The sequence below is a fragment of the Saccostrea echinata genome, unplaced genomic scaffold (genome assembly GCF_033153115.1).
Source record: "Saccostrea echinata isolate AGI-Se365-2 ecotype Australia unplaced genomic scaffold, CSIRO_AGI_Sech_v1 ptg000052l, whole genome shotgun sequence".
Lineage (NCBI taxonomy): Eukaryota > Metazoa > Mollusca > Bivalvia > Ostreida > Ostreidae > Saccostrea > Saccostrea echinata.
Genome location: NW_026889801.1, coordinates 15,318,930 through 15,332,599, shown reverse-complemented (window position 1 = coordinate 15,332,599; position 13,670 = coordinate 15,318,930).

Below are 13,670 nucleotides of genomic sequence, written 5' to 3'. Positions count from 1 at the left end.
CGTACGGAAATGTTAATTTTATGAAATATGCCCATATCTTCGAAACATGTCATCTATTTAATAGACTAACTTATAGTAAGTTACATGTTATCAATAAATGACATTTTAATTCATATTAGATCTATTTAAACTTTCTAAGCCCGTTGCAAATTTACGAATTATTTTCTTTTAAGAAAATTAATTACGGAGAGGAAATATAGACTTTAAAAAGTTCTATGGAAAGTTTTTAACTTTAAAAACTAATTTATAATTCAGTTTTAAAAAAGAGACCTTTATTTAAAAAATTAAACAGACATAAAAAATGCACATATTATTTTTTCAGAAATTCATATCCAAATAAGGGGGATGTATCATATTCTATCAGAAAGATAGATTCCTTATTTCCAAATCAGGGCCCGTTCAGGCATCACAAACAACAAGCATTCATGATTATACATGTACAATTACATGTACAAACAGCACAGACTAATTTTATGTATACTAAATAATATAAACTCAGAGAAAAAAAGGGGAAGGGTTGAGAGTCACCCAAAAAATTCTTGAAATCACCTACTGATTTCAAAGAAAATAGTTCATATTGCCCTATGTATGCATGACATTGTTCAAACCAGAAATATGACAATCTTGTTATATCAAGATCAAGTACTGAGTAAGAGGCCCGTGATTTCAATGACACCGTATATAGAACTGAGTCTGAGGCCCCTAACTTCACCAACTCCCTATACATGTATAGAACTGAGTCTGAGGCCCGTGACTTCACCGACACCCTATATAGAACTGAGTCTGAGGCCCCTGACATCACCGACACCCTATATAGAACTGAGTATGAGGCCCGTGACTTCACCAACACCCTATATAGAAGTATAATAGAACTGAGTCTGAGGCCCGTGACTTCAACGACACCCTATATAGAACTGAGTCTGAGGCCCGTGACTTCACCGACACCCTATATAGAACTGAGTCTGAGGTCCGTGACATCACCGACACCCTATATAAAACTGAGTATGAGGCCCGTGACTTCACAGACACCCTATTTAGAAGTATAATAGAACTGAGTCTGAGGCCCGTGACTTCAACGAAACCCTATATAGAGCTGAGTCTGAGGCCCATGACTTCACCGACACCCTATATAGTAATGAGTATGACGCCCATGACTTCATCGACACCCCATATAGTATTGAGTATGAGGCTCACAACTTCACCCTATATAGAACTGAGTCTGAGGCCCGTGACTTCAACGACATCTTATATAGAACTGAGTCTGAGGCCTTTGACTTCACCGACATCCTATATAGAACTGGGTCTGAGACCCGTGACTTCACCGACACCTTATATAGAACTGAGTCTGAGGCCCATGACTTCACCGACACCCTATATAGAACTGAGTCTGAGGCCCGTGACTTCACCGACACCCTATATAGAACTGAGTCTGAGGCCCGTGACTTCACCAACACCCTATATAGAAGTATAATAGAACTGAGTCTGAGGCCCGTGACTTCACCGACACCTTATATAGAACTGAATCTGAGGCCCGTGACTTCACTGACACCCTATATAGAACTGAGTCTGAGGCCCATGACTTCAATGACACCCTATATAAAACTGAGTAGGCCCGTGACTTCACCGACACCCTATATAGAACTGAGTCTGAGACCCTTGACTTCACCGACACCCTATATAGTACTGTGTATGAGGCCCGTGACTTCATGGACACCCCATATAGTATTGAGTCTGAGGCCCATGACTTCACCGACACCCTACATAGAACTCAGTATGAGTCCCGTGACTTCATCAACACCCCATATAGTACTGAATCTGAGGCCCGTGACTTCACTGACACCCTATATAGAACTGAGTCTGAGGCCCATGACTTCAATGACACCCTATATAGAACTGAGTCTGAGGCCCATGACTTCACCGACACCCCATATAGTACTGAATCTGAGGCCTGTGACTTCACCGACACCCTATATAGAACTGAGTCTGAGACCCGTGACTTCACAGACACCCTATATAGAACTGAGTATGAGGCCCGTGACTTCACCGACACCCTATATAGAACTGAGTCTGAGCCTCTTGGCTTAACTGATACCCTATAGAACCACTATGGACAGTCAAATGTGTGCATAATTAGGAATATTTAGGAAAAATCTTCTCAAGAACAGCAAAGCCATGATGAGTCATATTTTTATGGAAGCATCCTCAGATAGTGTAAATTCAAGTTTGTTGAAATCAGGACCCCCGGGGGTAGGGTTGGGCCACTATGGACTATCAAAGTTTTACATAGAAATATATAGGAAACATCTTTAAAAATCTTCTTCTCAAGAACAGCAAAGCCCTGATTGATCATATTTATGTGGAAGCATCCTCAGGTAGTGTAGATTCTATTTTGTTCAAATCATGACACCGTGGGTAGGGTGGGGCCACAATGGAGGATCAAAGTCTTAAATAGAAATATATAGAGGAAAATATCTACTTCTGAAGAACTGTAAAGTCATGATTAGTCATTTTGATATGGAAGGATCATCAGGTAGTGTAGATTCAAGTTTGTTAAAATGCTGACCCCCGGGGATAGAGTTGGGCCATAATGGGGGATCGTAAATTTTACATAGGAACATATAGGAAAATATCTTCTCAAGAACTGAAAATCATGTTTAGTGATTTTGATATGAAAGCATCCTTAGGTAGTGTAAATTCAATTTTGTTCAAATGATAACCCCTGGGGGTAGGGTGGGGCCCAATGGGGGGTCAAAAGTTTTACATAAGAACATATAGAAAAAATATTTCTTCTCAAGAACAGAAAAGCTATGTTTAGTGATATTGATATGGAAGCATCCTCAGGTAGTGTAGATTTAAGTTTGTTCAAATGTTGACCCCTGGGATAGGGAGGAGCCACAATGGGGGATCAAATTTTTACAAAGGAATATATGGGAAAAATATTTTAAAATCTTTTCAAGTACAACAAGCCATTTGTTATATTGATATGACATCAGGTAGTTTAAAATTCAAGCCCCCCGTAATCTTTTCAATACTGAACTGATTTGTGCTTTTGCCTAGCCAGTGTGCTCAGGTGAGCAATGTGGCCCATGGGCCTCTTGTTTTTTTGGTCATGGGGGCCTTGATTTTGCATTAGAAAGAAAGAGGAATCCTTCATTTAGGAGTATTTAACGAGTTTTCTAATACAGTATTTCAACACCTTTTCAGGTCAATATATACCAGATACATGTACCACACTTGTACAGTTCTGGAGAATAACATACTAATGAGAAGCTGTTGAGAGAATATCCAGTGTAAGTGTTTCTTTTTCTTTATTTGTCTATCACCATCCCCCTGGGTAAAGAATATGGTAGTTATTGGGGTCTGTTTGTCCTATCATGAGCCAGAATTATGTAATCTCCAGCAGCTTGATTTTGTAATATTAGTTTAAAACTCAGCATTGGTATTTCTTATCACTAGTAGATGACTTAAAGTGCTTTTTGTGCAAAAATGAAAGTTCATTCTCAAAGAATTAATATTGAAAGTAAGTTCATTAATGATTGTCATATTGGAAATATATGTTGGGTCCACAATTGGTGATCAAAGCCACATGGGAATAATGAAAAAAATCTGCTGATGAAGAATAGCAATGCCATACTGACTCAGGTGAGAGTTTGGCCCATGGGCCTCTAAGTTATAATGTTAACAATGTAATTATTCAGGTGTCAATTTGAAAAAAAAATGCAGACAAATTTATTTATACCAGATATTTAATTTAATTTAATATTTACATGTATTACACATTTTTATAAACATTTTCAGTTTAGGCATGCACATCTTAAATCAATGTCTTAATGAAGAAGGCCATATATTCCTTGGTCTGTGTTTGGGAACTGGAATGCCAATTAATAGAAGAGGCAGAGAAAAGATCAGTCAACAAACAGAAATGTCTATGAAGAAGGCCAAAAGAAAACAAAACAATTGAAATGCATACATGTATTGCATGCTGGTATTACTGTATAAGTACTAATTATCTGCAATCTTAATGTCACATTTAATGCATTGCTGATGCATGTAGTTACAATAAACATAACTGGTGTTATATTTGAAATTTAAGAATTTGTTTAATTGTTACCATATGTGCAAGTTAAAGTGAATTCTATTTAACTATAAATTTTAAAGAATTTAAATGACAATTAATCGGTAATCATTTCTTATATATTTTTGGGTCACCTGAGTTACTCAGGTGACCTATTGCTATCTCTTTTCGTCCGTCGCTGTGCGGCGTGTCATCCATCGGTCGTAAACTTTTGAACATTTTCAGCTTCTTCTCTGGAACCAGTGAACCAATTTCAACCAATTTTGGCATATAGCATCTATGGATGAAGGGGAACAAAAATTGTGAAATTTGTGGCTCCTGCCCCCCTGGGGCCTGAGGGGTGGAGCCAAAACCATCAAAATTAATGCAATCTTTAAAAATCTTCTTTACTCCTGGGTATTATTTAAACAAATTAAATACATAGTTATGATAAGCAAGGTTGCCTCTTCCAAAATCGTGAAATTCATGGCCCCTGGATCAGGGGTTCTGGTGCTAGGGTGGGGCTATATAGATCCTATAGTGAAGGTGCATTATTTCTTTGAAAATCTTCTTTTCTGCCCCTGTGTATTATTTAAACAAACTAAGTACATTGTTATGATACGCAAGGATGCCTCTTCCAAAATTGTGAATTTCATGACCCCAGGTTCAAGGGTTCTGGTGAGGGGGGGGGGGGGGGGGGCTTCAATTGATTATAAAGTGAAAAAGCAAGAGTGCTTCTTCCAGATTAATGAATTTCATGACCCCAGTGGGTCAGATGTGCTGGTGTAAGGGTGGGGCTGTTGATAATATAGTGAAAATGCATTAATTCTATTAAATAATCCTGTTTTGCTACTTAATGATAAACAGATAAGCAAAGTGATTAGGTATACATATGGTCCCAGGGTCAGAGGCTCTGGTGTTTGGTGTTTCTCGGGGGGGGGGGGGGGGGGGGGGGGGGCTCTATTGATAATTTAGTGAATCTGTAGTAAAATTGCAATATTTCTTTAAAAATCTTCTCCGCACCTAGGCATATCTGAGGCAAACAGAGTAAAGTTTTTATAAAGAAGGGTATTTTTACCAGATTTTTGAACATCTGGACCATTTGGTTAAATGTTCTGGTCCTGGCCAGGGCTCTATTAATTTGTATTCTACTGAGAGGAGTTATTCCCTTTTGCCATTTACTTTTGATAATTAATCACTGTAAATAATGTACTTGAAAGGTAAATAGTATAAGAGAATTATGCAAGAATTTTTATTGTATCAAAAAGTACTTTCATAGTTTTAATGATCAGGTTGTAAGTAGTAGATAAATAAAAATGAGTCAAAAATAACTTGTCTTATTAAATGTTCATCAAAGACCAAGAGAGGCCAATGTAAGAGATATCAACAAGGGATTAAAATAGTTCAGAAGCATTGATAATTTGTTAATATACTGTATATGGTGATAGTGATAAATGGGGAACAGATTAGGACCTAATTTATGAACTGTTAATGAAAAGTAAGACTAATTATTTTGTTTATCCTGATCACCCTATTTTTCTTGCTTTTGGGCAACAAAGCTTTACCTTTCAGTTCATTTTATACTCGATGCATCCTTTAAATTGTTGTATTACACTCAGGTGACCGTTAAGGCCCTTGGGCCTCTTGTTTTTTTAATAATGGCTAATTTTATTATACATAGATGAACATGATGAAATTGCATTGTTGTACGTTTAAAACAAAGTAAATGACTACAAACTGACAAAAAAGTGTGAATTTGTGTGTACATTTGTTCACTATTGTAATGAATATTTCTGCTCTGATAATGTGGATTGTTATGTTTATTTCATGGAATACAGTGTAAATGAAGTCACAGGCATATTTCTTAGTACTAGTACTATATATGTAGGGATGTCAATGAAGTCACGGGCCTCAAACTTAGTGGAAAATAGGGTGTCGGTGAAGTCACAGGCCTCAGACTCAGTTCTACATAGGGTGTTGGTGAAATCATGGGCCTCATACTCAGTACTCTGTCGGTGAAGTCACGGGCCACAGACTCAGTTCTATATAGGGTGTCGGTGAAGTCACGGGCCTCAGACTCAGTACTATATAGGGTGTCGGTGAAGTCACGGGCCTCAGACTCAATACTGTATAGGGTGTTGGTGAAGTCACGGGCATCATACTCAGCTCTATATAGGGTGTCGGTGAAGTCACGGGCCTCATACTCAGCTCTATATAGGGTGTTGGTGAAGTCACGGGCCTCATACTTAGTTCTTTATAGGGTGTCGATGAAGTCACGGGCCTCAGACTCAATACTATATAGGGTGATGGTGAAGTCAGGGGCCTCAGACTCAATACTATATAGGGTGTTGGTGAAGTCACGGGCCTCATACTCAGCTCTATATAGGATGTTGGTGAAGTCACGGGCCTCATACTCAGCTCTATATAGGGTGTTGGTGAAGTCACGGGCCTCAGACTCAATACTATATAGGGTGTTGGTGAAGTCAAGGGCATCATACTCAGCTCTATATAGGGTGTCGGTGAAGTCACGGGCCTCAGACTCAATACTATATAGGGTGTTGGTGAAGTCACGGGCATCATACTCAGCTCTATATAGGGTGTCGGTGAAGTCACGGGCCTCAGACTCAATACTATATAGGGTGTTGGTGAAGTCACGGGCCTCATACTTAGTTTTTATAGGGTGTAGATGAAGTCACGGGCCTCAGACTCAATACTATATAGGGTGTTGGTGAAGTCACGGGCATCATACTCAGCTCTATATAGGGTGTCGGTGAAGTCACGGGCCTCATACTCAGCTCTATATAGGGTGTCGATGAAGTCACGGGCCTCAGACTCAATACTATATAGGGTGTTGGTGAAGTCACGGGCCTCAGACTCAGCTCTATATAGGGTGTTGGTGAAGTCACGGGCCTCATACTTAGTTCTTTATAGGGTGTAGATGAAGTCACGGGCCTCAGACTCAATACTATATAGGGTGTTGGTGAAGTCACGGGCATCATACTCAGCTCTATATAGGGTGTCGGTGAAGTCACGGGCCTCATACTCAGCTCTATATAGGGTGTTGGTGAAGTCACGGGCCTCATACGTAGTTCTTTATAGGGTGTCGCAGGGTTCGAAATTCACTATATACAACTCGCAAAACGCGAGTTAGAATTCCCCAATTGCGAGTTAAAAATTAGGTAACTCGCAAAAACTTGCGAGTTGATTTTTTTTGCATTGAAACTGTAGCAAAATTATATAATATGACAGAACACAATGCCTTTGATTTAAATCAGTAATTTAAATAAAAGTCACACTGTAGTTGTATTTTGTGTATTGTACAGTAGTTACTTTTTCCTTAAGTTACATGTGTTTAATTTATATAAATTTAACTTTATATGAAAATTGCGAGTAGTCTTATAAAATTGCGAGTTCACTTTCTTGGTACTCGCAATTATTTGCGAGTTGTAATTTTAGGGAGTTTCTAACCCTGTGTCGGTGAAGTCACAGGCCTCAGACTCGATACTATATAGGGTGTTGGTGAAGTCACGGGCCTCATACTTAGTTCTTTATAGGGTGTCGATGAATTCACGGGCTGTATATCCACAATTACGTTAGCTCTAGACCTTAGAAAATTGGGTTTACTATAAATATATACGTTCTTTATTTTTGCGAATGTCAAAATTCATTAAATTCATAAAAAAGACAGTAAGTTAGGCTAATGTTTTGACTGTTTATCAATACGTTAAGAAGGTACACATAAACGGCTTACGTATCAAAATGTGTGTTTACAATCGAAATCACGGGCTTCCCAACATTGAGTTCACGGGCTTATAGACTCTCCCTTCCGAGAACACATGTATTCAAACCGGATATTTTGTTTGTCTGTATTAACAAAGAAACCATATTCGGTACAAACATTATTATCCGATTTAACAACGAAAAAAAAAATCATACACTTTTCATTTATTTATAGAGAGAGAGAACTATTATAGTAAGCATTCATTTTCATTAAAAAAATCTACAAAGGCGAAACGTTAACATACAACATACAGCATGGAAAAAGACAAATGTGGTGCCATAGGGCCTAACTATACAAAGTCTACTATCTATACATCTATGATTGAACGTAAAACACTAAATATTATATAATTCAAGTTTCTCCTTCCGTTTTTTATCAATGTGTAAACTAACATATTTAAAACTTTGATATCAAACTTTTCAAAATGGCGTCAAAACGAATGTGGTCTTCGATGGGAAAGATTATTAGTATTATTTACCGTAAAAAGTATATAAAAATATACGTACACTAATCCTTGGTTGTTGATCATTGCATTTTTCATAGTTTTAAAGACACTGGGTGGCGAAAACATCGTTAACTTTTCACATTTGCACCTTATACCCGAGTCCATCTCCGCCTTGCTCAACTCCAAAAATGGCGCCTCGTGAAAATTGACCAATGAAATTAAAGCCTCTGCAGAGCGATGCATTATGGGAAACGGAACCTGTTTACGTTAATTATGTTAGAGGGTAATAAAAGATATTATATATAATATAATTTCCCTGTTACGGTGATTATGAGTTCATATCCTTAGTGAAGTTCTTCACTAATCATAGAAAGGGGGTGTTCCTCAATAAATTTGCTGATAATTAGTATACTATAGAAAACAAAGCGGTTTTCTGAGGGTGACCAGAGACATTTTATGTTTCTGGTGTGACCCCTCAAATTATTTGACTTGGGGGGGGGGGGGGGCTTGGTACGTAGTGCCCATCCAAACAGAAAATGTCCGGTTACCCCCCCCCCCCCCCACTACTTTTCCATTAAATTATTCTGATTAATGTATAATGTCACAACGAAAGATGTTAAACCTTTATACATGTATACATGTTTTAAAATTTGAAGCGTCAGAAAATGAATATTAGTTGAGGACCGTAGAAAATGGGGGGGGGGGGGGGCATGCCATACGTCCCTAAACATATTTTTGCAGTATAGAAAACAAAGCTTATTTCCTGTTGCGCCCCTCAAAATAAACGTTTGATGACTCTTTATCAGCTGTTTATTATTTTGTGACAAGAATGTTGTCCTTTGAAGTCTGCCGTAAATTTCGATCTGCATTTGGCATGCAAATGAACTACATGACATGTATACAGAACAGTATTTTATTTTTAGTGATGATGGAATAGTTTGGTATCAGAAATTGCTAGTTAGTAGAAGGAATCAGGGTATGTTAGACTAGTAAACACTTGTGAAAATCAAGACAAAATAATTTAATTACCAGCAAGGACGGTTCAAGAATAATAAAGATTTGATGATTTTTTTTCTCTTGTTCGGCTTTGGATACTATTTTGAACCCCTCCTTTTTTGGTTTCGATTTTAGCCTGATATCAATAATAATCAGTGGACGAAATTGCTGGACTTTTTTCTATTTGCTATATTTTACTTCAAACATTTTTGCCTTTAGTTAAGATAATTCTCACCATTATAATGTATCAGAATTTTTCACATTAAGTTTGAAAATTGATTTAAAAAAAAAGAGAGTAAACACGAGGTGAAAAAAAACGAACCTATATCTAAGCAAAGGTAGGGAAAACGGTATTTTAATTTGGAAAACACCGGCCCGTAGAATGCGGGGGGGGGGGGGGGGGGGCAGGGGGTGAAAGTAAATGGTTATGCTCTTCTTATTATTTATTTATTTTTTTTGGCTTGTCAGATTTTTATGGAAGACCCCCCCCCCCTTTTGAAACTGTTGCTACTGACCTGAAACACATAATTAAAATAAGCTCAGAATTATTGTAGGTAACCTACAATCATGTCCATTGCGTTCAGAATTTTAGTCGTGACTGGTAGCAATTTCTCAATATTTGATCATCTGATTTGTTGGAAAATAAGCCCGGTGTATACTCGTTGATATGCAGGGCTGTATACGTGGCTTTAGCCGTTCAGCCAGTACCGCCCTGTATCTTTCATATATAACTTTTTTCTGGTAATTTCTAGTAAGGTTTGCTAGTTAAGAACTTTCTGGTAAAGTTTGTGCCCCAAACTGAAATTATACAGGCCTGTGGTTTGAGTAGACAGTTTAAGTGCAGTTTTTTTAATAAGTAATGGTACATGTAGGGGTATAAAAATCAAGAAATGGACGGCATGTATAAAGAAATGTTTGTACATATAGAAGTATTGACAATCACCACATCAGTACATTATACCTAAATATCGAACGAAACTATTTTCTCTCCATTTTTTGAAGGACGGGAGGGAGCTTAAATTTGAAAGGGGTAACCTTCCGTTTAACATAATACACGATTTAAAAATATTAAGTTTTCGCTAAGCATCTACGTGTAAAACAATAATTTTTTTTTCTTCAATGAATTGCCTTAGCATGCAGTTCTTCAGAAGAAGTTGTTCTTAAGGAAAAGAAAATCATGTTATATAAATATCATAGACTTTTCTTTATTTAGAGCCAGCATTGGTCTTTGTGTACAAAATGGCTAAATTAAATATACGTGCATGTATGCATTTAAGACCAACATTATTGTAATTCCCTGCGAAAAATGAAGACATTCACTATATCAGGGTCTGTGTACAGATATATATAAAAAATAAGTTATTTAGTTAACACTCATTAATTTTGTATATGAATATTATTCTGCTGTGTTATCTTATCAATGTCTTTGTAGAGGACTATATACGAAATTCACACAAAACATTTATTTAGTAATTTAGTTCTTATGTTGTATAATAGATCCACCTGCATCCTTTCTCATAAACAATTTGCGAATTAAGCAGGCAACAAAGTTGATAATTAACAATTCTTTCTATGTTTTCAATATTCAAAGTTTACATTGATGTCAAACAAGGACGATTCGTTATTTACCGATTAAGAAATTTTATTTCATTTATCTATGCACTTATAATTACAAATTTGTTTGAAAAAGAATTATGATTTAACACATAACGAGAATTTAGATTTATTCTAGACCGATAGAAAAGTATATATAATTTTTAAACGGTTAGGAAATTTTGTTTTTTAATCAGTATAATGAAAAAATAAAATACAATTCTTTTTTTTCCCTTCTCTCATTGAACATCTTAAAATTAATGTAGCTTATTTTATCAATATTCTGTGGTCTTATTGATAATTTAAATTATTTTTTTTTTAAATCATATCAATGGCCAGCAGTTATCACCTAAATTTAAACTGAGTTTGTGGAGACTATGTGTATGTACATGCTTGACCACAGCCCATTGTTCCCCTTAGGTAGAAAACCTCTCAAATCACATAGAATATACAAAAAATACACAGTCCCAGGTGTCTTCGCGACACGTGTCTCCACCTGTGGTACGTGAGAACAGGTGCCCGCGATTACAAGGGTTAGCGCAATGATTGAATTTTATCAGAACAGTTTACACTGATTTTTCTAAAATTAAAAGTTGTATTAAATCTTCTCTTACTACGAATTCCAATTCACGTGTCTTTATGAGTTTTACCGAGACTAAAATGTTAAAAAAAATCTTTTTTTTGTCACAGAATGTTCAATTTTATTACATAGAATTACACAAACATTTTTTTAATTATTCTTTTGATACACGTTTCCAAAATGTCTATTATCGGGAAAATAGGTGTACACCACGGCATACGTGTTTTCCATATCTGGAAAACATGCAGGAAACTACAGGTTGATTGCTTCCATATCGGGAATATATGTGGAAACCACTACTGCATGTTTCCGCGGTTTCCCATATTGGGAAACTTATGGGAAACCACAGGTTGATTGTTTCCATATCGGGAATCTACGTGGAAACCACTATGTGGTTTCCATAAAATGGAAACTATATGGAAACTACTGATGTCACGATTCCCATATGTTTCCATCGGGTTTCCAAATTTGGGAAACCTGGCTTTTCATCCTGTGATTTCGTAGTTCAGTCAATTCAGTTTGAGCACGGCAATTCAAAACTGGAGCTTTTTATCGGAGGATGATCCTGATGAATATCCTATATAAAATTACGCTTAAATATTAAGCTACAACTTCGATTACTTACACTACATCAAACCTTTAGAAACAAAAATATTTCCCTGTTTAATACACATATACGACATACCAAGAGGATTTCATCGTCATTCAAAAAAGATATTAAGTCGTTATTTTATTCCAAGAAAAATCGCATAAAGCAACATAGAATAGAGCAATTTATTAAAAGTGACCTTTTCTGCTTAGAATAAAAATTTTGATTAAGCCTATAATATCCTGTTAAAGAAAGATATATGACACGTATGTGGGGAATATCCCTAACGTGAATCCCCAAAATAAACACGAGGGCCAGTGGTATTGAAGTCCATGATAAGCGCGAACGACTGAAATTGTCAGCGTCTTTGAAGTTTCTTTTTCCCCGTTCCGAAACACATATTGCTGTAAAAACGATGTAGCAATATAATCCCTGAGTTTATGACATGATCGTATTCTTCTATAATATATATATATATATATATATATATATATATATATATATATATATATATATATATATATATATATATATATATATATATATATATATATATATATATATAAGAAGAAATGTTGAGCCCAGAGCAAATGAGATTGTTACGATGCCGATACTTTGTGCAGTCACGGTTTGACTCGACAACATCGATTTTTGAAATACTCGGTAATGTACTAGTAAACAGTACAGTCCGTGATCAGTTTGCAAATCCATCCATCATCTGCGAGACTACAATTTTAATATTAATGTTCTTTTTAACAGATGATAAAACTTTTGAAATTATATCATTTACAAAAAAAACCCGTAAATATAATATACACTGGAAAGATAAATAGGTTTGTAAACGATGATAAGTACTGATCTTTGATAAATATTTTAACAAATTGACGGGAAAGATACCTACCTTTTTTGGTATTTTATGTATTAAATTTTACTAAATTAAAAAAAAAAATGTGGATTTCTAATTCATTCAATATCTTCATTTGGTAGAATCCTTCTTCTTCATAGAAATTTTTCCACATTTTAGAGCTGCTTTTTTTTTAATTATTAAAAAAAATTATTATGTATTAATAAATACATAGGTCTAACATGTTTAAACAGCGTTTGTACAAACTCGCATATATACAAGTTTACGTATAGTTCTTGTCAGAGTTGTTTTTAACCCATCTGCAGTGTGTTTAAAAATGACACGATTCAGAACTTTCAAGAACTTTCAATTACAAAAAGAAAGAAATAACAAAGAGGGGGGCGCCAGAGATCGGGTACTGGTGGTGATGTTGTACATGAGTAAGTGAATATATAAAGACTGTGTCAAATGAAAACTACACAGCAGGCACGTATAGTGTCATACTGACAGTGTTGGACTCTGTGTGAAAGTAAAACTAGGTTGTAAATATATGATTTCATTAAAACAACTGCCCTGGTTATGAAAAATGAATTCATTCTCACTCTCTCTCTTCCTTCTTTCTCTCTTTCAACCGCTTTATTTTTCTCTGAATAGATCGAAGTGTCAAACGATGAAAATGGTCACATTTTGACTGATAATACATGCAAACATCTTGCAAAATGCAATGGAATTTTTAAAAAGTAGTACTAGCCTGTTTGAAGATCGTATATTTATACAAGGTTTTAGCC